This window comes from Vulpes vulpes, unplaced genomic scaffold (assembly GCF_048418805.1).
Source record: "Vulpes vulpes isolate BD-2025 unplaced genomic scaffold, VulVul3 Bu000000636, whole genome shotgun sequence".
In the NCBI taxonomy this organism is placed as follows: domain Eukaryota; kingdom Metazoa; phylum Chordata; class Mammalia; order Carnivora; family Canidae; genus Vulpes; species Vulpes vulpes.
The window spans coordinates 96,300-121,588 of record NW_027325694.1 but is presented as its reverse complement, the minus strand read 5'-3'; the positions used below and the strand labels follow the sequence as shown (position 1 = coordinate 121,588).

The window sequence follows — 25,289 nt, the reverse complement described above, 5'->3', positions numbered from 1 at the left end:
TGTAAGATATTGTCAGAGGAAAGAAATAGAGAAATAAGATGATCATAAAAGTGAAGGTCGGTACATACGTTTGTTGGTCAAGTGGAGGGGGTCAAATAAAGCAGAGAAGAAGTTATTTAATGGGAATAATTGAACACAAGGGCTAGACACTATGGAATGAGAAGAAAATTGAGAGATATAGGATCAACATTTGACGTGGATGGATAGGATGGGGAGCAGAGATGGCCATTGGAAAGGAAACATATAAACTTTTTCTCCAAGGTGGGAAAGAATAAAGAGAAGATGGGTGTGGGGACATATTTTGAAAAACAGTTTATGTAACCCGGGGTCAGTGTCCCGGGGTTGGGACTTGAGTTCACTTTCCTTCCGACTAGTTCTGTAACCTTAAGAAAATACTTATCTTTCCAATTTTCAGGAGTTCCCAAAACTAGAGATACTAGTAATACCTCTCTGGTTGGGTTATTGTAAGGGATACGTGAGATAAATTATATAAAATATTAGCACAATATCTGGTACATTGCAATCTAAGAAATGATAATATTGTTGTTATTTCAGATCGATTATTTTGAGTTGGAGATGGGCTCATGAAACTTTGTGCTTGAAATAGCATATAGATAATTTAGCTATTTCAGCCAATTTTTCCTTTGCCTTCAGGGCTCTACTCAGAAAGTTAATCCACCCAGAGAATATTTGCATTTTAATAAGGGCCTTCAAGCCTAGGGGGAGAGGATGTAAGAGAAAAGGAGCTTTTCTGCTTCTCAAGTAACATCACATAAATGAACATTTTTATGCCTGTCTTTGTGTAAACTGATCCTGCTCTGCACCACATTTGTAATAGGATTTTTGAAAAATTTTCTAGTTAGTTTCACCTAGTTAAAGATGTATTTAATAATATGTTTAGCTTTAAATCATTTATAAATTCCCTTAAAGTCACATAGCGCTGGTCGGGTTGGATTTCATTACAGCATAGGATTAAACTCCTGTAATACTGGGCCTCTGAACAGAGCACCTGTCACTTCTTTTGTCATCCCTGCGTTGCTTTTCTGGAAGGGTGCGCTCTCAGAAGCCTGCACCTGTGGATGTACCTATGCCACGGTGATAGAATTCACCAGAAGATTGTATCTTTTAAAAAGGGAAGATAAATCAGAGAACGATTTATACATTTGATTGGTGCTTTCTTGGTTTTGAATTAGTATAAATCAACACCAAAGATTATTTGTGAGAAACAAATATTTACCAAAATTGGTAAATACATTTGGAGCTTAAGCTCCTTTTACAATATCCGTTCACTGGCATAAGCACATGTTTTATTTTATAGTCACTTACGTATATGTGTTAAGATGGCAAATACTGGAGAATATTCATGTAATATTTCAAAATGTTTTTGAAAAATAAAGGTTTTGGATTGGATTTAGAAAATAAATTGAGAGTTGTGCTCTCCTCGGAACCCAAATGACTTAGAGGAATTTATTAATGTCAGTACTTACAGCCTGGACGCTGAAGACAATTATTCAGAAATCTCAGTGAAAACAGTAAATATTCTGCTCGATGTTGAATCAGTGGTAAAAAATTGAATTACATATAGTTGGGGTTAATTTCTTTTGTGGGAGTTAAATTCAGGAAATGGGAAATTCTACAAATTAGGATATTGCATAAAAACATATTAATTTACTTCTCTGCATCTCAGGGCAATGTTGTGCAATTAAGACAAGTGAAAACACAGAGAATTTGGCACAGTCATTACCCAGAACCGGGTAGTGATGGTGTACTTGATGAATGAGCTCACACCTGGTTCATATCCATAGCTAGACTCAGCAGTCGTGACTGCTTCTCTGAGCCGGCAAATGCAACAGGTTTCAACTGAAACATGGAACACGTCCTATTCCTCAGTGATAACAGATCAATTACCATCAAAGACAAGATTGGCATTTTGATGGCAATATTTCATATCCTGCTTCTCCCCGAAGCACAGAAAAATCCAAGTGTAGATTAAAAAAAAAAACCTGATTTGACATCTTCTTTTTTAATCCCCCTGCAATCCAAATTTTAAGGAATTCATTAATATCAAAGCTTTGTTTCCAAAGATAAAAAATCAAGCTAGTTTATTCTTTCTCTAAATGGAATGTTAGCTCTAACAATGAAGATATTTCTGTATGCATTTTTCGTTTTGGCTCTCATAAACTAAATTATCTCTCTGATCAGCAGTTTCTTATACTTGCCAAACCTATGGCTCTCTGCTCATTACATAATTTAAATAAATAAGCGTAATTTTCTCATTAAGCTATTTCCATTTTTGTGAATGCTTTTGAAAATGACACTAATTTTCCAGCCAGGGTAATATTACCAGCAAATTTCTTCATTTATTAGATATTTTGGACTAGGAGAATCTTTAGGTCTGGTTCCCTGAAGTGCAGACTAAGAGGTATAGATTAACAGGTAGACAGTTTATTAGGGAAACGGGTTTGGGTTCAATACCTAAGTGGCAAGGACAGGAAGCATGACTGGGCTGAGGACGATCATGAGCTGTAAGATGGTCTTTTTGGTTTTAGTTTAGTTTAGTTTTCTTTTATCAAGATTCTATTTATTCATGAGAGACACTGAGAGGGAGGCAGAGACATAGGCAGAGGGAGAGGCAGGTGTGGGAGCTTGATGTAGGACTCAATCCCAGGACCCCTGGATCATGACCTGAGCCAAAGGCAGATCCTCACCCACTGAACCACCCAGGTGCCCCTGTAAGGCAGTCTTAAGTAATGCTTCCTTCCACTTTGTGGGAAGCGCTGGAGTTGGGACGGCCCTTCAGAGTGATAGAGTAGGTAGTTAGCTAGATTTGGGCAGGGAACAAGTCCTTTCCCACTGATAAGATGATGGAGGCCCAGTTCTAAACAGTTGGGACAGATCCCAGGGGATGCCACAGGAGCTCTTCCCTACTGCCCAACAGTAACCGATAGCTTCATTATGATACATGTACACTGTGGTCTCTCTTCCCACCCCCCAACAGACAATGGCTGCCATGACAGTTCCCACAAGGATCATATAGGGCCAAGCCTCCCTCTCCTAATTCCTTAGAAGACTGGCTGCAACCTTAGTCAGAAACCGCCCTAGCTATGACCCATGGCCTATCCAAAAATAAGAGGAAAAGACAACCCTGACCCCCCCCCCCCCCCCCAGTTCAGCTGTCACCTCTGGGCCTGCCTACGCTCCCATCTCGAGAGTGTACTTTCGTTTAAACTGCTATTAAACCTTTGCTTGCTTAAGAGTTTGGCTCTGAATTCTTTCTTGGCTGAATACAAGAACCAAGACCAGGGAACAGGACATGCTGTTGACAAGAGTAGTCCTAAATTGGGACACTGTAGGTGCTAGGCTGATATTCTCCTGCACTGAACAGTCATTGGACAGAGTCTACCCCCAGAAAGTAAGCATGGCCTACCCCATCATGGGGCAATTTCTGGAGAGGGCTGACATCTATGGACCAGAGCCCGGCTTTACCCCTTGAACTGCAGAATAGTCCTTCACACCTGGGGGAAAAGGGGCTGCGCTGGGTATCTTGGTATACCCTATAAAGAACTAGCACCATTAAAAAAATGTGTAGCCTAAAGGATTTCAGACTGTTATCATCTTAGAGAAATGAATTTAGTGAAGTGGTGTTAAAAAAGTACAAATTGTTAAAAAAAATGAAAATAAATTATAATCATTGTTGAGATGATCACAAATTCTATCTCTCACACAGATTTATTATATTAGTGTATTCTCTACCCACCCCCCTCTAGCTTTCTTTTTTTTTTTTTTTTTTCAAAATAGTTTTCGGAAGCAAAGTTATAGACAAAAGCAACATGGACTTTGGAGTTAGACTTGACCGTGTGCACACTTAGGTTTTACTACTCACTAAGTGCCCAATCTTGGACAATAACATCTTGGAACCTCTGTTTTCTTGTTTTTACAAAATGACTACAATTGTGGGGGGGAAATTAAGTGAGATGACATTTTTAATAGAGTCCACTTTAATGTTTTTGACTTAGAAGTAGCTTACAAAAATGTAGCTGAGAGTTTTGTTTTTCCCCTATTATAAGTCTAAAGCCATTGCATTAAATTTTTTAAAAGATTTATTTATTTATTCATGAGAGACACGGGGTGGGGGGGACAGAGACATAGGCAGAGAGAGAAGCAGGCTCCCTGCAGGAAGCTTGACGTGGGACTCAATCCTGGGTCCCCAGGATCATGCCCTGGGCCGAAGGCGATGTTAAACCACTGAGCCACCCGGGCTGCCCTGCTTTAAAAATTAATATCAATATTAGGAATTTTGTATTCCGTTGTTAACTTGGAAATCATTCTTCTGTTTCGGGTGATGACATTCTTCTTCTTTGGTGACATTAATGCATCCCCAAAGAAATTTCAGCCTGCAGGAAAGAAGTGTAAGTAAGGGTGCCAAAATATACTGGTGACTGTCACCACACTGAAGACTTAGTGTCTCTTTCAAAATAGTTGGTTAGAAAACAATACTTGCACAACAAAATATGGCCGGCTGTTTTGTCAATCTTTTTCATGGTCATTAACTTTTTATCTCTTCCAATTAACATCTCAATTTTCAAAGACTTCACAGAACTAAAGTGAATTTATTTCAAAATAATTTACCGAACTAAAAGTTCTCTCAGAAGACGATGGTTGACATTCTACTTTTAGCTACTCCCACCATCCATAAGAAGGGATGAGATAGCTAGAAATAGTGCCACTGTAAGGAAGAATGATGCCAGTGGTGGCTTGTCTGTACTTATTAGATCTCTGTATTTTCTTTTTCGGTTCTGATATTTAAATTCCCTCTGACTGTTTGGGTGGCTTGGCAATACGATCTATCTTTCCATTCCTCGTCTGCTAAAATGTACCTTTCCTCTCTCCCTCACTCCTTCAAGTTCTTTTATGCTCAGTATGTCTTGAGCTTGAGTCTAACCAAACCATTGATTTAGAGAGTGAAGCCTCTATAGCTAACTTAATGGGTAAATCCTTTGTAGAGAGGATATGTGCTTGCTAACTCAGCACCCCTTAAAGCGAATTTGTGGGAGAAGAGATCAGACCAGCGAGGGAGGCTGGATCATGGAAGGTCTCCTATGCAGTGCTGAAGAGTTTAGATTTCTTCCTACGTGTGATGGAGCCAGTTAAAAATTTAGGGGCAGGGAAATGGAATGATTAAATTATATGATGGATAATTAAAGATAGAATCAGATTAGGCTTGTTTTGTTCAAAGTTCTAGTATCTAAAAATTAATGACATGCAAAGGTTTTCTGATCCTCAATATTGTTAGTGGACTCCCTACTCTATAAATGAGCCTGATATGATCAGATTAAGCTCTCCTTGATACTAGGATACATCCTCGGAAGCTAAAAGTGTTTTATTTCATTTAATACCCACTGAAGATGGACTAGTCTTACTCAAATACTAACAATGTATTCTAAATTGAAGGTGACAGTGCTACTTCACTGAGAAAAAAAAAAACCTTCAATTCCTTCCCATGCATTACAGTTTCTATTTTTAACTAGACCCGCATTTTCAATATTTTGCTGGACATTTCTGTACATGTGTGCTGCTCTCTTCTTTCTATATGATGCAAACCAGCTTGTTTCTCTGACCCCTAGCTTCACCACTTACTAACTTCTGCTGCTGCATTTCACTTCCAATCAGTTAGAGAGCCCTTGATTGTTTACTTCAAAATTAGTCTCAAATATTTGCCCTTTCCCCCCATATCCATTGTTTTTACACTGGTACAGACCCTTATCATTTTCATTCTGAACTGTTAAAATAGTCCCTGGACTTTGACTCTGTCTCTAATTTCTCATCTCTCAATGCTCTCAGCGTGCTACTATCATAATTATGTCTCCAAAGCACAACTTGGATAATGTCACTTCCCTGGAGGGCCTTCTGTGTTCTCCCAGGATCAAGTCTAAGCTTTCTAGCATTCAAAGTCAGTCACAATCTACCCATATTCTTTCTTCCGTAAGAACTACGAAAAAGGAACTCTGATCCATTTGGAGTAAATTTGCTCATGAATGTAAAAATTAAAAGAAAAAAAATTTGAACAGAGGATGAAAGGTTAAAATTGCCCTGTGGTAGCACGTTTTTTGACCCTTGGGTAGAAAGAAGGGATTGGTTATCTAGGTGTGGGTGCAAACTGGTGCTGGATGAAAGGGTCTCTTGAGATCCACTAAGTTTAAGATTTAGGGAGCAGTCACTCTGACATCTGAAAAATCCAGTGGAACAGCGAGAAAAGCAGCTGCTTGAAATGGTTGATGGCAAAGCTCTGACAGCGATGTCCTTTGGGAGGTAACAGTGACAGCCAAAGAATTAGAAAAGAGAGACTGGGGTGACTTTTTAGTGGCCAGAATCCTAGGAGAAAAATAATTCTTTTGGAGACAAACCTATGAATTCCCTGCCCACCGAAAAATGGAGTGAATATTTTTTACAAGTTGAAAAGAACTGAATTAACGAGTTTTGCTGGAAACCAGAATTTCAGCTCGTCATGGTCAGATAGAAATATCTCTTAACGTTTTGCTGGCCTTGTCTTCCAGAACATGCTCTTCCCTTCTATCCACTATGCAGCCTCTCCTGAGTCACACTTGCTTGTCCATTGTTGACTTTGTGGGCCTCTGGCCTCTCGCATGATTGGTTTCCTGGTCAAGTTCCCTTTCTTTCCCTGCTGATCAAAATTCCAAAGATCTGTATTGAGAACCAGTTTAAGCCACTTTCTGTGTTCTTTTTGGTAGACATCAGTACCCACAGGAAACTTTGAGGTGATAGTCTAATACTCTCCCCACCCTCACATTTAGACTTTAATGAATATACATCTCAGACCAAATGCTGTCTCTCACATATACTTACACACACACACACACACACACACTTAATAAGCAAACTGTTAAAAAACAGTACGTATATCCTATTTTCCCAGTTCAGGGCTCCATAAATTCCTGGATGTAAGAAGTCCTTAGAAATCATATAGCTCTGGGTTAAACTTTAGCTCCATGACTTAGCTGTTGAATGACCTCAGACATGTTACTTAGCTTTTCTGATTCTCTCTTTCTTCATCTATGAATTAGGGTAATGATCCAGCCATGTAGATATCCTATAAACAAAATATCTACACGTGTGCAGGAGTTGTCGTGGAGGAGATTTCAAGAGTTTATGAGACAGTTGTTAACATAATCATCTAAAAAATCAAATTATATAAACTTACAGTAAATAAATTATAATTACAGTAAATAAGTTATATAATAAACAAAGGCAAGCAACATTAAAAATTATGACTTCCTAATTGACCACATTTTACTATTTTTCTATGTTTTTATGCTACTTATGTTTACAGTATAATGTGCCGCTGCAAATCTCTTCTCAAGGTTGTTTTCACTGACGTGATGTAGCTTGGGAGCTGGCAATCAGACATGCTGGGAGTATTACACCAAGGAAGTCAGCAAGCACTAAAAATCAGAGTTGGATCTGTCCTTTGGTTGATTGTCTCTAGACTCAAAAAATCATGAGGAAAGTGTCAATAATGTGAATTAAACTCGAAGGTATGTCATGCTTGTGGTTTTTAGATAGCAAATAGCCCCCCAAAATGAAGAAATATATTCTTAGTATTCAAAAACTATCATCAATTCTATAAACTTGACACACTATTAAAGTTCCAACATTGGACATTTGCAATTGTGTTCATTTTTTAATTGCAAACATAGACTGTCTATAGACACAAGAGGTTAGCAACAATCAATGAATACTGTGAGAATCTGTCTATATGGAAATTACAATAAAAATTATAGTATATCTTATTATTTGTAAATTGTGTGCTAAATATGTTTATATCATTAATTTTTATAATAAAATTAGGCATATAGGGATCCCTGGGTGGCGCAGCGGTTTGGCGCCTGCCTTTGGCCCAGGGCGCGATCCTGGAGACCCGGGATCGAATCCCACGTCGGGCTCCCGGTGCATGGAGCCTGCTTCTCCCTCTGCCTATGTCTCTGCCTCTCTCTCTCTCTCTGTGACTATAATAAATAAATAAAAATAAATAAATAAAAAATAAAATTAGGCATATATATATACCTATATACACGTATATATTTTTTCAGACAGTTGTTAAGATTTTGTCAGCACCCTTTTGCGTATATCCTTCTCTTGAGTTTCTGCTCAAATGTCATATTCCCCATGAAATCCTTTTGGATCTTGTCTAAACCGGTATTAAATGCACCTTCTGCCTTCCATAGCAACTTGGGACCTAATTAAAATGCTTTTTATCCTAAAGAGTACTTAGTTTTATGCATATATCTATTTATCTCTCTGTCTGGTAACCTCCTAGAAAATAAAAGAAAAAGTATTATAGATCTTAATCTTGGCATGCAGCTTAACATTTAGCATGAAACTATACTGTAAGACTCTCAGGAAATATTTGTCAAAAAATCAAATATTTCACAGGGTTTGATTTAGATGGCATTATAAAATAGTTTCCTTTTTCCAGTGGATTCTAGATATCTTCTCATTGCCTGCGAGGAGATCAGCTGACAATAGAGTGGATTTGAAGTAAAAGAAATTGAATTAATATTTTTCTTTCACCACATTAGTGAAATGTAACACATTAGTAAATCTCTTAGAATTAATTTATTGATTAATTTTAAGAAAAACCAATCTTCCTTCTTCACAAAATATTCTTACTAAATAAGAAGAATTGGGGTCAGGATAAAATTAATAGGTACTGAGCCAGCTTTTTCTTTCCTGCATTTTTCTAGGTCTAAGATTCTTTACCCAGCTTTTACCTGATAATAATATCAATAATAATAACAGTTAATGCTTTTATGTGCCTCCTGTGCTCCAAGTGCTTCACATATTTATCAAATACTCATCACATTTCTATAAGGTAAGTAGTATATGTATTATTTAACATGTATAATTTACTATATATGTATGTACAGACACACAGGGAAATTGAGTACCAGAGCATTTAAATAACCGTAAAACTAGTAAGTGACAGAGCTGGAATTTGAACCCTGGCAGTCTAGCCTCAGAGTTAAATTTGACAAAGCAGTTTTCATATCTTAGAGAGAGACTATCTTATAAAAAAAAAACAATGAAATTTTTGTGTTCTTAAAAAATAAGAGCCTGAAAGAATCGGAGCATATAATTTATCCATAAACCATAATTTTGGGAAGAATTCATGAAACTATAAGTGGCAGATTTCCTCCCAAAAAGAGATAACAGAGGCACCTGGGTGGCTCAGTCAATTAAGCGTCTGCCTTCCGCTTGGGTCATGACCCCTCATTGGGCTCTGTTCAGCAGGGAGTCTGCTTCTCCCTCTCCTTCTCCCCTCACCCCCCAACCACTCATGCTCTTGCTCTCTCTCTCAAATAAATAAATAAAATATTTAAAAACAAACAAGCCAAACCAAAGGAGATAACATTTCACTGTCTGAGAGAGGAAAGGTTAACAAGAGGAAAGCTAACCACTGCAGGGTTAGATACTAGTGTGGTCTCAGAAAAGATGGTGCTAAAGATGGTGCTAAAAGATGGTCATCTCTGCCAGGTTGGCAGGGAAAAGGAGCAATATCCCCAGATAGGTTTGGGGGGATCCAAGAACAGAGAGGATCCAGGTCTTCCCAGTAGACTACAGCTGGGAGAGAAACAGCCTTCCAGAGGAAGCCTAGACCAGAGCTGTGCCCAACTGGGCAGACAAATGGTGGCCAGGATGGTCTACTGGAGAGGAGACCTAGGAAAGCTCCAGGAGACTCTGGAGTCCCCGGGATGCTAGAAGAGCAATTCAACAATTTCCCATACCTATAGAGGTATGAGAGGATTGAAAAGGTCCTACAGTCACAATGAAGCCATGCCATCTGCAGATCTCCCTCAGGTACAGGGATATTCAAAGACCAGACAGAAAGAATGAAAGGCCACAGAAGCAATATGATAGGAAGAACTTTCCAGATTTAAATTCAGAGCTAACTGATTTTTAACCTGGAGTTATAGAGTAATTTCTAATTTCACTGACTTTACCTGAGGGATGATTAAATAAATGCGATGGAGAGAATAGGGATTTAGACAAAGTATTAGATTAAATTACAGAAACTAAATTTAGAATTCTCATAAACTAGAGTTAGAAACTATGAAATTTAAACTGGTTGTACACTCTCCTCATAGGTGTATAAGTCCATTTAAGAGATAATAACTGAAATTTAATAGAGAATTAATGTCCTAACAGACATGTATTCATTTAATATATATGTGTATGTATTTGTACATGTGCGTGTATAACAAACATATACACCTTTGACTGACTATGACTGATTTATAGATTATTTATCTGTCTGTTTATAGAACACCATCACTGGGATGTACAGTTAACTTTTTGAAGATGTCACAGTAGTTAAGAGTTCAGGTCTGGAGAGGTGCTTGGGTCAGTCAGTTAAGTGTCTGCCTTCCAGCCCACCTCAGGCTCTCTGCTCAGTGGGGAGTCTGCTTCTCCTTTTCTCTTTCCCTCAGCACCCTCTCTGCCCCCTCCCTCTTCTTGCACGTGCATGCCCTCTTTCTCAAATAAATAAATAAACAAAATCTTTAAAAAACAAAGAGTATAGGTCTAAGGGCCAGACTCCTAGAGTTTATACCCTGACTGCTTCATACTCCATGTGAAACCTTGAGTAAGTTATTTGACCTGTTGCAGATATAGTTTCCTCATCTGTAAGTCTTCACAGGGTTGTTGGGAAAATCCCATGTGTTAATAGTCCTAATGTATAGAAAGGTGGGGGTGCCTTTGTAAGTCCTCAGAAATGTTAGCCACAGGCATTTCATATGGTCTTCAGTCAGCATGACTGGGGGTCATGTTCAAACTTCTTTCCTTGTTTTCATATCGGTGAACTAGGCCATGCAGTCATTGGCAGTGGGCATGACCTCCACGCTCTTCAGTCTCCTATGGAATCTGGAGCATCACTTGGAGAAGCTTGGACTCTTCCCAGGTGCACTTCTTCTGAGTGTGCTGCAACCTACCATATGTGAGTCCAGCCCCTTCACTCTCTTACCTACCTTTGTACATTTCAGCCTTTTTATGGGAAAGGGAAGCCATCTTTGAAGACAGTAGAAGAGCAATTATCTCTTCTTTTATCTCTTCTGGAGGAAGATAATCATGGAAATCACCTTTTAAAAAATTACTATTAAAAATGTGAGTGTTGAATAAAGAGAATGCTTTTAGTTATAAAAACTCATGTTTCCTTTGTGTTCATTTAAATTGATATCATAGATGATATTGTGTTTTCTGTCTTTTCATCTTATTCTTCAGTGTCTAGGTCACAGATTAGTGCTTCTAGGGAATGATTTTGCTGCCAATGTGTTGAAGTCATGAATCCATTTTCTGATCTGCTGGCTTTAGAGTTTTGGTTTTTTTTGTTTTGTTTTGTTTTTAAAGAAAGAGGTTTGCCCCTTTTTTATTTAGATTCCTGCATGAATTTGTTAGCATTTAATGAGTATTTACTTTTCTGTTAAAAAACATGAGTTATGGGACACCTGGGTGGCTCAGTCGTTGAGCATCTGCTTTTGGCTCAGGGCATGATCCCTGGGTCCAGGATCGAGTCCCGCACCGGGCTCCCTGCGTGGAGCCTGCTTCTCCCTCTGCCTGTATCTCTGCGTCTCATGAATAAATAAATAAAGTCTTAAAAAAAAAAGTTATCAGTACTTGGATGATTATTTCTGTTTATCGACATGTCACCACCAAAGCCTCCAGTTTCAAGAGTGACTTTAATAGAGAGGCCAGCAAAAACATGTAATGAACAATGATTTTAAGAAAACAGGCTTACCTGGTTGACTAATACTACCTCCAAGAAGAGGAGCAGCAAATAGCTTGTTTCTTGTGCTTAGATTCTATTGTTAGTAAGTTATCAAAATAATACTGATCAAAATTTGAATCTAAATTGAAGTTAAACTGTGAAACCAAGACGATCAATCTGATTTAAGTCCCTTGAAGGTGGCAAATGGAGATTTAGTTTCTGTTCTTTCATTTAATGGAAGTTTAGAATAGTTTTGAAAATATTATTGTGATTTTTTTGTCATGAGACTTACAGAATAATTCCAAATCTGAAGTGGCAAGTACATGAAATTACTTTAGTGTTTTTTTAATACTCGTGAGAACTTTTTAAAGCCAACTCAAAGACTATACATTCTGAAATATTCCAGAGAAGTAAATTTTGAGGTAAATTGACATAAAGTTGTCTTAAAAGAAAATTCTGGAGGCACATGGGTGGTTCAATGGTTGAGCATCTGCCTTTGGCTCAGAGTGTGATCCTGGAATCCCAGGATCGAGTCCCGTATCGGGCTCCTTGCATGGAGCCTGCTTCTCCCTCTGCCTATGTCTCTGCCTCTCTCTCTGTGTCTCACATGAATAAATAAATAAATTCTTCAGAACAAAAGAAAATTTCAGAACATAAGCTAATATTACACATTAATTTTTTTAAAGCCAAAAGAATTTCTTTGCTTTTTTTCCTTACAAATTTAAAGTTATTCATAGTTTTAAGGAAATAGAAGACTGAAATATAATTGAAGTTGTATATTTAGTAGTATAGATAGACTCTAATATTTTGTCTTTTAACATTTGATTTTGTGTTCTTGTCAGTGAACCATTAGGTAAAAAAAAAAAAAAAAATGAGGAAATAAAGCACTATTTTCCTTACTCTTTACTAGGAGTAAGTGTTCCTGAGGCTGACATTGAGTAAAATTCTGAAAATCAAGAAAATGTGACATGGTTTCTTGGGAAGTCTGAGAAATCATTGAAAACGTTATATTGTATAATTAAGTCACTTACCTTCTGACTAGTCAAAATGTCAATCCTAGATCTTTTCAAGAAAGAAAACTTGAAATTTCATATCTCGCTGGGAACTATGAAACGTTTGCATGAGACACATCTGGTCTAAGACAGACCTTGGGGTCCCAGGTTTCTCATGTGTAAGGTGACGTTTCTTAGATTATCCACCTCGCTCTAATATTCTTCATTTTCTTAAAACTCTAAGTGAAAAATAAGCAAACGTGATTCCAAAAGAAAATGTTTATCAAAGACAGTTCTAATGATTTTTCTACCTGTATTTCCACCTGAGTAATTACAGAATTAACATAAAGTGAGTAGGTAATAGCAGCTACTTAGCTTGTTGCTACCAGATTAGTTTCAGGCCACTGCATTCCATGGTGAAACTTCAGAGTTCCGCAGCGTTTATCATACAATCCACCATAGTACTGGAGGTGTGACCTTGAAATTTGGGAAAACACTAGGGATTGAAGCCCACCTGGAATAATCTACTAGTAGTTTCCACGGTTAAAAAAAAAATAAAAACAAAACAAAACCTAAATGACCTCATTAGTTTCTAATTTCCAGGATGCCCAAATTGCCTTGCCCAAGAAAAATGCTACATTTTATTTCATCCACAATCTGTGGTACTTGATATCATTGTTGTTCTCTGCATATGTGTATTCATTTCAGGAATATCTCAGTTCTTGATATAAAGTCTCATTTCTTTCCTTAATGCAGATTCCGTCAGGTTTTACTAACTCTCAGTACCTCTGCAAACCTGAGAAAAGTTCAGTGGGAGGAAATGATTCTCCATAAAATTCTTGTAGCTGTTTCAGCAATGAAAAATACACAAACATTTCAAATAATTAAAATCGGAAGACAATGTGGTTGTGTGTTCTCAGTTGCTCAGTCCCTTAGTTTCCTGTGATATATGTATTTTTTCTCCAAAAAAAATGGTATTATTGTGCTTTAAGCTAGAAATATCAATGAAATTCGCACTCTTGGATAAACCTTTTTAACAAATAAATCTTCCATAGAGTGACATCAGCATCACTGAGAAGTTCAGTAACGTCTGTCCTTACCTAGGCCAGGGCTGATAGTAGGATGTGCTGTCGTAGAAATGGGCTCCTTTCCAGCAATGCTGACAATATGATTCCAAAGTAATAAAGGTCAGGTGGTGGTGCAAGGTGTGTGTGATTATTACAATCAGTGGCACCCCATTCGGGGTGGTGGCCAAGAAAGCTCACCCTTCAGAGAGGTACAGAGATGGTATTCCACAGACAAGAGCAGAGGGCGGTCCGTAAGGGTACTATTTAATTTATACAACCAAGAAAAATCAAGGATGGATAAGCAGGAGATGGAAGATGGCTACCCCAGTAAACAGTCGTGATTCCTTAGTTTCTGTACCTGAACCAATTCTCAGAGCTGGAACCCATTAACTGAAGGAGAAACCAAATTCCTATGAGGATAGACCCTGCGACAGTGCAACAAGTGTATTCAGTTCCAATTCCCTAGTTTTGTTTCTAAAGTGAATTATAAACATTAACTCTTGTAAATGTGCATGGGGGAGAAGGAATTACCCAGATCTGTAGAAGATTACTGGACAATGCATCTAAATGAATGTCATTGCTCGAGGACTCAAAGTGCCAACTTGGCCTCCTATTAGCTTGGGGGTGTGTGGTGGCCAGGTAATAGGTGGCATCCTGGCCCAGGTCCCAGCCATGAACCTACCCTGTGGTCATTTCTCCAATGCAAAACTGGAATGTGCATACTTGGTAGTTGACGGAGAATCCTCAAGTAATTCTTGATGTTTGGGGTGTCAGTTATTATAGGGGAGAAGGCCAGCTAGAAGCCTCTGAATCGTTTTCTTTCCAGTATAGTAAATCAATACTGTGTCTTGGGACTGAATGACAGAGATTAGTATCATGCTAACAGAAGAGAGGATGGTCTCTATGATATTCCTGCTAAATGAACCAACCTGGGCTTTAGAGAAGTATGATTGATCATGAGGGATGACAGTGAAATTCCATAAAGTTAAACAATTAGTGGCTTCAATTGCAGCTGTTATACTGCATGCGGTATTTTCACTAGTATAGATAAACAAAAATTCTGATATACAATATACTGTCTTTGAGCTGATAAAAGCCTTCCATCCCATACATGTCAGGAAAGTGATTTGCACTTATGTAACACAGACAGTATTATACATTTCCTGTGTTGCCCCAAGTCCATGTTAAAACCCCATACTGTCTGCCATAATGTCATCAAAAAGGAGCCTGGACTGATACCCTGTGGTATATCACATTGGTCTAATAAAAACATCATGCGAATAGAACCAGATGAGCACAAAGTATGTGTGTTGTGTTAAGACCCATGCATTCCTAGGGTAGGAGACAAACTGTGAAGATTCAGGAGCCTACCTATATGAAATGCTTAGTGGGGTTAGGGCCTGGGGAATTTACAACATCCTTCTAAAGTAAAAGATAAATTCTATTGTATCTCACCTCACACCACAAAGAGAAAGAAACACAATTCTTGGGTGTTTTTGTTTTGTTTCATTTAGATCTGGGGACAGCATATTATACATTTGGAAATTCTCTTCTAACTCTTATATATACTGGTCGTGTGAAAGGCCGCCAGCTTTGAGTGGGGCCCTAAGCAAGAAAGAGGTCTGGAGCAGATCCAGGCAGTAGCAAACTATCTATCATTCAGAAAGTTGTGACTGTAATGTCATTGGTCCTTTGCAGAGACCTGACCATGGAACATCAAGTCACCAGTCTAATGTGGTCACAGATGGCCTTCTTTAGTAAGATTTTGCTGACCCCCCAAGTCATAATAAGCTCCGGCAAGCTGAGCAGTCATCCAGTATAAATGGAAGTGATTCCACAAGTTCCAAGCACAGACAGGACCAGATGGCACCAGTAAAAACCTTCTTATGATTTATTTTTAAATATTTTATTTATTTATTCATGATAGACCCAAAGAGAGAGACAGAGAGAGAGAGAGAGAGAGAGAGACAGGCAGAGGGAGAAACAGGCTCCCTGCAGGGAGCCCGATGTGGGACTCCATCCCAGGACCCCAGGATCACAACCTGAGCTGATGGCAGTTGCTCAACCACTGAGCCACCCAGGTGCCCCAACCCTCTTATCATCTTATCTAGCACTTCTCACCCCTGGCTTTATGTGGGTGTTGGGGTCCCTTATGACCATCTTATTGAGGAGGAAGAGGCCGGCTAGGTTGATTAAGAAGTTGGCTTAGTTTATTAGTGACAGCTGAAGATGAACTGCTGCTCTCTATTCCACTTACTCAGGACAGCCCTGAAAAAAAGTGGTGACTGGAACTCCTTCCACAGAGCAGAGTTCTGGGTGGTGCACTCAGTCATCTACTTTGTGTGAATAGGAAAATGAAACAAAATAAGAATAGACAGGGGCTCATGGGTGTTGGCACTGATCGAACAGGGACCAGAAAGGGAAAGACTGGAAGTTCTGGCTGAGGAGGTCTTGGGAAAAGGCATGGAAACGGATCTGCAGGGATTGCCATGCAGTAAGATGTTCTTGCCCTGGCATCCGATGTAAACACCCACTGAAAACATTCACCATTGAAACGATATTAAACAAACAAGTAGGGGCACCTGGGTGGCTCAGTGGTTGAGCGTCTGCCTTTGACTCAGATCGTGATCCTGGGGTCCTTGAATCGAGTTCCTCATCAGGCTCCCCTCAGGGAGCCTGCTTCTCCCTCTGCCTTGCCCACCACCTCTTGTGCTTCTGTGTTCTCTCTCCCTCTCTCAAACAAACAATCAAATAAATAAATAAATAAATAAATAAATAAATAAATAAAAAACAAGTGGACAGAATGACTTGGCCAGTTGATCTCAGTTAGGCTCTGTCATCAAGTACCTGAAAACCAGCATACTAGTTGACCTGATGGACAGTAGTCATGGAAGTGGAGATGGGCCTGATAGCATGGCCTCCGACTCATCAAGTCTGGGCTAGCTATCGCCACTGCTGAATGTTTACCTTGCCAGCAATAGGACCAAATACTGAGCCCCTATATACCTGAGAACAACAAATCACTTGGAAGAAACCAACTATATTGGACCCTTTCACCTCGAGAGAACAATAAACACATTGGTCAGGACCGGCACCCGTTCTGAGTATGCGTTTGCCTCTTTTGCACACAGGGCCTCAGCCAATGCCAGAATCGAAGAGTTTGTAGGTTCTTTGACCCACCAATAGAAGATTCCAGATAGAACCATGTTATACTAAGGAACCTACCTTAGAGCCCACAGTGGGCATATGAACCTATCACATACTGTGCCACCTATAAGCTCCTAGCCTGACTGAGAAATAGAATGGTCTCTTAAAGATGCACCTGTCACCAGGTCTGAGAGAACAGACCTCTGGGTCTGTCATGAATAAATAAATAAAATCTTAAAAAAAAAAAGATTGTAAGAAGGTTTTTACTGGTGCCATCTGGTCCTGTCTGTCCACCTGGAGAGGATGGGCATTTATATGATGCTGTGCCCCGAAAACTAGAATATATGGACCCAGGAAACAAAAGTGGAAGTATAGGGATGCCTTGGTGGCTCATTCAGTTAAGCATCTGCCTTCAGCTCAGGTCATGATCCCAGGGTCCTGGGGTTGAGCTCCGTGTTGGGCTCCCTACTCAGTGGGGAACCTGCCTCTTCCTCTCCCTCTGCAGCTCCCCTTGCTTGTACTCTCTCTATCAAATAAATAAATAAAATCTTTTTGTTAAAAGTGGAAGTATAAATGATAGCATTACTTCTAGTGACTCATTTTGTGTTTCCAATATTGCTGTGGATATAGAGGTCCTTGTTCTCAAAGGGGGAATACATTTACCAGGGGACACAGTAAGATTCTCATCGACTTTTTTTTTTTTTTCTCTCATCGACTTTTAAGCAAAATATGTTGACCAATCACTTCAGGCCTTTCATACTAAGAGACCAGCAGGTGAGGAGATGAATTATCTTATTGACATTGGCAATTGAACTTGATTATCTGGAGAAAAAAGGGTCATTGTAGTACAACAGGGAGACCGGAGTCAGGTAATCCATTGAAGCATTTTTTGTTTTTCATGTTCACTTCGATGGTAAATGGATAATAGAACAACTGTGGCCTGAGAAAGGGCTAAGATTCATTAGGAATGAGGATCTGGGTCACCCCTGCAGGCAAGAGAACCTGAAATGCCAATCTAGCAATGCAAGAAATTCAGAATGTGTGCTGGAATAGAGGGCTGATGAGTAATACCTATGACCTTGAATTCAACTGCAGTGTCAGGGCTACAGTCCTACTGGTCTGTCCTACTGGTCTTTTCCTCTAAGGGCTTCAGGAAGCTCTTCCCTAGTGGGACAAGCTTATTCCAAGAAGCAAGCAGATCTAAGTAGAACAAGAGTGGATTGTAGGGGATACAATGGTGCTCTATTCCGATCCTTATTATTATTATTATTATTATTATTATTATTATTATTAATCAGCTCTATTGAAGTATAACGGACTCAGGCCCATTCTTTAGGAGGGTTAATGTACTTACTGCTTTATCAGCTGCTGGTTTCTTACAACTGAGTCTCTCGCTTTAAACTGCCCTAGCTCCAAACAACTGCCTCACTTCCAGTTACATTTCTTCCAGAGGGTGGATGAGGAGTGCACTACTAATGACTGGCTGATGTGGGTGGACCTACAAAGCCTGACCTTCTATCTTGTATTTGGGACAATTCTGAAGAACCATTACAGCACCGCAGGTCCCAGCAGAATTGTCAGAGGTCTCAACTAAAACCACTGTGTACTCAGTTTTTCCCTCTGCTAACCTTGCCTCCCTCACTTTTTTCCTAGGTATTTCTCAGAGCTGTCTCTAGGAACATTTCTGCACGCCACTTGCCAGCTCACAGTCTGTTTCCACGGAACGCAGTCTAAGACAGATGGAGATAACATTCAGATCGTTCATAAACCCAAGTAACTCGGGGAATGTTTTCAGTATTAAATTAAGAGCCACAGATTTTGAATAGTGGAAACAGAAATACTCCCCCATCTATTCTTTAACATGTTTCTGGATAATTTGAGCAAGGTATAGTCTATGTTCTATGCTCCAGTGAATTATTGTGACTTAAAAATAGATGCTATATTGGCAATTTCAAAGATTACTTTCTCTACTTTCTAAATTTATTCTGCTCGTAGAGGTTAGCGTGCACATTATTTAGCATGTAAAATCCTATCCCATCATCACTTCAATTTATGTAAAATTAAAGCATGAATTTTCTTCTTATTAGACATATTTTCTCTTTTTTAACCCCAACATTAGAATTTTTTGACACAAATTCGTGTTAATTCAACTTCTCTAAAATGCATAGCATAATCCATATGTTCTTTTAACAGCCCCTCACACAAAAAGAAAATACTATTATCAAGTACATATCTGTGACTTAAACTTCTGATGCAGACATTTAGTAAATTCTTTCTGGTAATGCCATATGTGTCACAAAGTAATACAGTGCTGCAATGATAATTATGTGCTATAAACGTGCTTTTGCATGGGGATTCCGAACGAGTGTGTGAGGCCATATCCTCTTTGCTACTCACATAACATCGACGGTTCCTGTTTTGTCTGACTAAATCGACTCAATGTCTTACTGTTCTTTTTTTTTTTTTTTTTTAATTTGGTGGTGAAAGTGAAGTCTTAGTTTTGAATTCTGTGTATGCCCTACTCAAATTGAAATAAAAGTCTTTTACATTGACCAACATGTCTATGTCTTAAAATACAAAAATGTTTGACATCCAATTTTCAAGACACTATTTATCAAAGTATTATTGAAAAAAAATTGAAAGGAAGTTTTGCTTGTTTCCAAAAAAACCCACAGAAACCCCTCCAAAAAAACCACCCCAAACTATAATGAACCCAAATTAAAACTAAAATGCACATTTCTTCACTATACCCTCTACATAGCTATACCCATACCCACACTCACCCACCCACCCTCACACACACACACATACACACACACGATACATCATCTTAGTCAACACTGCACAATTGCTGTAGTTCCTAAACCTTAGATAGCTTCAGAATTATTTGGAGAGCTTAGGAAAATTAGTCACGTTCTGGAAATTCTGATTCAATGGAGCTCACATAAGGCTTTGGCATATGAATTTTCTCCCAAATCTCTGGGTGATTCTAAGTTATGCCAAATTTGGGTCCAATTGAAATAAAAAGAAAGTCAAATGACATAAACTAGCTCTTAATAGTTTATACACAAATTGTATATGAGGAATTTAATGTCCACTTCTGGTAAGGTCAATACTGTTTATCTATCTATCTATCTATCATCTATCTATCAATCATCTATCATCTATCTATTAACTTAAAGACATTTGCTTTGGTGATAAAGCCAAGGCTCTAAGATAAACTGTATGAGAATATTTTTCACTTTGATCAGAATGAAATGTCCCTATGAATAATTTGGTATAATACTTGGGGTTTCTCAGACTATGTCTGTGTAAGAAGATTTTACAATAGCGAAAATGCCAGAAATAGCTGATTTTGTGACCCAGTGCATTCATATATAAGATTTTTTTCTAATTATGTAGGTCAACTTTGAATCAGGTAATCAAGAAATACATCCTCATACTCCCACTGGCATTTTGACTTCAAGAACTTCTTCCTTCCAGAGAATTTTAGAACAAATTTAAAGATTTAGTCGCCATTCTTCACTACTGAGCTGAGTAATCTAAACAAAATCACTCCACTTCCTTATTTATAATTTCCTCAGTGACAAATGAAGGATGATCCCGAGGGAGCCTTCTTTAACTCCATGTCTATGTTATATAGTTTGGAAAAGATGAAGGACAGGCTTTTCCCAGCAGCAACAAAAATAAAATTATAAAAATCAAGAGCTAATCGTGCTTGGGGGATAGGGGTTGGGGAAAGGGAAATAAACTATGGAGACTTTTTTTCCTTTGGAGGTTCAATTTTTCAGGTTGTTAATCATCTGCATTTCTCATATCTGTATACTCATTGCCTTCCTGGAGCAGAGAAAATTGAGGTAGTAAATGTATTTGGCTTCCTATTCCTTAAATCGTACACAATGGATTGGGAAACAATTAAAAATTCAACTAAAAACAAATGAAGGTTTAAATTTGTCATTTTTCTAATTTATTGCAGAAGGGAGGCCATTCTTTGGGCTAAAATGTTATTTCTACCTTTAAAATTAGTATTCTTTTCTTAGTATGTATGAAGAAAGTATCTTGCCTAAGAAGACTATGAACTAAAAATAAAATTCACCTTCAATTTTACTCCTACAAAAATCTGACATCTATAATAAAGTCCTACTCAGAAAGACTCTAATTTATTATAGATGAGATTACCTGGAACATTCCACTTTGATTTTCAGTATTGTATGTAAGAACTGCCTTTAGGACATTTTCTGTAGGCTATCTATAATGGGATTCTCATTTTTCCTTAGAAGATGAATAATAATTTTTACTGTCCCTTTGGCAAATTAAAGATTGATAATTTGAACAAGTCAATAAGGACATTTTTCTTTCTTAATATAGTGTCATTCAGAAAATTAAGGGCAGGTGAAAAATTTTGAAATAGAATGAATTAATTTAATAATATTAAAGGATAATTGGCATCAGCAGAAGTGTAAACTCTAAACAGATTTAGGGTTGAGGGAGAGAATAGGAAACAGGTATTTTCCCTCTTTCTTTGTGGTTCAACATTGTCTGTGGCCATACAAATGAAGAAATATTATTGCCTTATAATTCATTTTGTCTTTTTTACCCTATATAATTCTCCTAAAATGAGATGTATATCTTGCTTTTGTTTTATTTATTTCATAAAGGGATGTGAGGTCTTTCTGTGTGTCCTGAATTTTATGGTTTTTAAATATATGTGCACTTTTTTAGTGGTACTTGCAGAAACAAATAACACATTGAATGCCCCTTTTAAAGATTTTATTGATATAGTTGATTTCTGCTTTGTTTTGAAATGTTTTTTAATAGAAAACTTATGAGACACCTATATGCAATTCTTACCACAAAGGACACCTGGCAATTTACAATGTCTAAAATTGTCATAGGAAAATTAGCCCTGGTTGTGTTTTCACTAAATATGAAATGCACATTTGACATAACCGACTCCAGCAAAACTTGGCAATTTATGAAGCTGTAGTAGGAGTCAGTTTCTTTGGTGGGGAAAAGAAGAAGACTATGCTTCTCTCTTGGGTACACATTATCAGGGTTTTGGACCTACTTTCTGTCTGACCACTGAGGCTGAAAATTTTACTCTGGCCATACAAGATAGTTGGAACAGAATATAAAATTCTCTTGTAGATTTTGTTAAATTACCAAAATACAGAGCTCAAGTCTAATAGAATGTTGCTCATCTCACAAATTTAAGCTAGGTTTATGACCTTGAAGTTTGAAGCCAGAATTTTTATCAAAAGAAACTGTATGTATGTAATTTCTCTATAAGGAATACATAATACCTACAATAAATTTTCAGACATTTGATGAAAGGTATTCCTAGAACAGAGGGCAGCGCCTTTAAAAAATAATGCATTGGTTCAATTAGGAAAAAGAATACATCAAGGACTTAGAAAATGACAGAGTTCAGGCTGTTGGCATATAGTTAATAGTTTTTGAGCAATGATTGAAGTTAAGGCTCAGTACTATCTGTTCTGAGGGATTTAATATTCATGTAAGACATGGTATCTAAGCAAAAATTAAACAAACAAAACTTCACACACACACACAAACAAAAAACTGTGGTCTAGGAGTGGACTTGTCTCTAGTCAAGGCATAATGTGATAAACACCATAAATCATAAAGGAGCAGTATTCTTGAACTAAAATTAAAAGATTTTGCTCTAACTGTTGATTATAGAGTTCCTAACTTTGGGCCTTTAAACAATGTGAAGGATTTAAATAAAAAATTCAGAGAGGGAATTTCAGTCACAACTGAGGGGTCATGGGATTGAGAAACTGATGGTATTTGTGTCAGAGACTAGAGAGGATGGGTCCCGGTGTTATTTCCCTTAGAATGCCACAAGTAGGTTAGGCCTATATCAATTTAGGGAATACGGACACTCTATATTGACATGTTGCTCCAGGAAAGTCTTGGAACACAGGTGAATAAAGAAAAATTGAAATGAGCACTTTCTTTTAGACACTTCTGTCAAGGAAAAGAAGCAAAAGCATAAATAATGGTAATAGAGTAATCAAGGATTCCTGGCCAAGATTAATAATCTCAGTTGGCAATGACCCATCTAACTTTTTCTCTATCCCACTGAAGATCATTTGTTTGCCCAAACACTATCCACAATCCAAACAATATTCTTCTCACACTTCTCTCAGTCTTAAACAGATTTCATTTATTATTGTTGAAGAAAACACACGCATGTATTCTTATCAAGTGCCTCATATAAATACTTTTCACTCTTAACTACAGCATGCAAGATGTAAAGTTGGTGGTTTCTGGCCAGGTATCCAGATGAAAAGTGAATTTGGTGAGAGTCACTATGTGGATGATTGAAGAGGACTAGTAGATTTACAGGTTGTAGACCACAGGTCAGTTGACTACAAAACTGTAAAGAAGCCAGCAGAACAGTGGCCTAAGAATAGCAAGAAAGGTAGGGATCTTTCTCCTAACACAACTTTTCCTCTAAAGTTTGCTTCTCAAGCTTTCATGTGCATAGATGGATCTTATTAAAAATGGAGATCCTGACTGAGCTGTCTGGGGTGGAACCTAAGATTCTTCTTGTCTAGGAAGCTCCCAGGTAAGAGTGCTGCCACTGGTTCGTGAACCACACTTTGAGTAGCGAGATTGTCCAAAAGCTTATGGAATCTGACTAGAAGGAGGAGGAGGGAGAGAGTTGTAGTCTCCTTATAGGATCATTGAATATAAATACAAATCAGGACTTTAAAAAAATCTTTCCTTGCTTTCCCACAAAATAGTCATAAGGTCAGTTTAAAGATGCTTGATCTGCGCTTTGAGGGCAATAGTACTCATTAAATGAAAATGTTTTAACAGTGGAATGGCACAAGACTCCTTCTTTACCATATGGCATGTGGACTAGAGGAAAGAAAGAATGAAGGCAAGTGAACTGATTAGATGCTACCCATTAATCTAGTTTTGAGGCCCTATGAACCTGAACAGAAGGGATGTTATTCGTCTAGTTTGACTTTGATATGGAAAACAGTGAAGGAGGAATAGCAAGTAGAGTGTAAAGAGGAATTTACTAGAAAGTGCACTATTAGAACCAGAAGACACTAGTCTTATGGGACATTTCCTTATACTAGTCCATTGATACATTCATTCACTTTCTATTTTACTGTCCTGTCTTTTTATCTCTGTTCTATCACGTGGGGATGAACATAGAGTGCTTGGGGCATAGTTCACCTTCCGCTTCATGCATCATTAATTGTGAACAGTAAACAACTATGAACGATAGCTACTGAGACAAAGACAAAAAGACCTAGATGTGAAGGTCGAGATTTATTAGCAACAGTCAATTCTGTTTACCAAAGAGAAACAGGAAAAATCATTTTTGTTGTTGTTGTTCCAGTGGAACCTGATGGTCACAGTTTTTTATACAAGTACCTTTGGTAGGTTACCTTGAAGCTTAAGAAATTCAAAAGTATAATAAATGGGGAATGTAGTGCAGATAAACCCTGATTTCAGCTGGAAAATAAAGGGAAATTCAATACCCCGATAGTATTAGCATTGTATTTACAGCTGTTGCTGCTACCCACATGAATAAATGCTCCCCATGGGCCCAGATCAAAGGTAGTCACGGTGTGACAGAGCATGAGACCATACTATAATAATTTTACAGATTTAGCAGAGTGTTTCAAGTGAAAGTGCATATGATATAAGTTGCAGGTGTTCATAAACATGATGCAGGGTCCCAGTTGCTGTTGGCTTGGAGCTGGGCTGCTCTACTTACTGCTTTCTCCTGAAATTATGCCTCAGTGGGTCAATCACAAATATGAGTGACTCCCTTTTGGGAGTGATATTTCATCTCTGTGCATATATATGTGTATATATGTATGTTTGGTACATTTGCTACTGTATCCATTCTGTTATCAATTCTCCATTTCTGGCTGCAATTTTATCTATATAGACTTTCAAATCTCAAATTGTAGATCTTCTTGTCTTTGGATCTACATTGGATTTAAATGTGTAATGAATGTGTGTGTGTGTAAAAGCGTTGTCTGAAAAGCTAGAGGGGTACATGTCTGAAATTTTGCACACTTCCAGAACTTTTAAGGCTGAGATTTTGATGGATGTTAAGACATTAATGTTCCCCACCCCTGAGTGATTGATGGAACCTGTTTATGCTGTCCTTTCCTACTTTACAAACACTTAACCACTCTATTAATTCTCAATCTCCTTTAATATTGGAAAACTCTGTTATTTTCAATTAGATAAATAATAGTTAAACTCTAACAAATAACTCTGGCCACATAACCTCTGACTGCATCTCCA

The 25,289-nt window shown here is 38.0% G+C and overlaps 1 long non-coding RNA gene across 6 annotated transcripts in view; it reads left to right on the top strand.

Moving 5' to 3' along the window:
- LOC140596656 (uncharacterized) overlaps positions 1-11,217 on the top strand; it is a 74,160-nt gene extending 62,943 nt beyond the window's left edge. For 3 of the 6 annotated variants that reach the window (XR_011998556.1, XR_011998555.1, XR_011998560.1), the window contains 2 exons: positions 8,763-8,890; positions 10,882-11,217. This is a non-coding gene — a long non-coding RNA (uncharacterized lncRNA). Of the gene's footprint in view, positions 1-7,348; positions 7,554-8,762; positions 8,891-10,881 lie in introns of all 6 variants that reach the window. The other 3 variants (XR_011998557.1, XR_011998558.1, XR_011998559.1) reach the window with 2 other exon arrangements.
- The last annotated feature ends 14,072 nt before the right edge of the window (positions 11,218-25,289 follow it).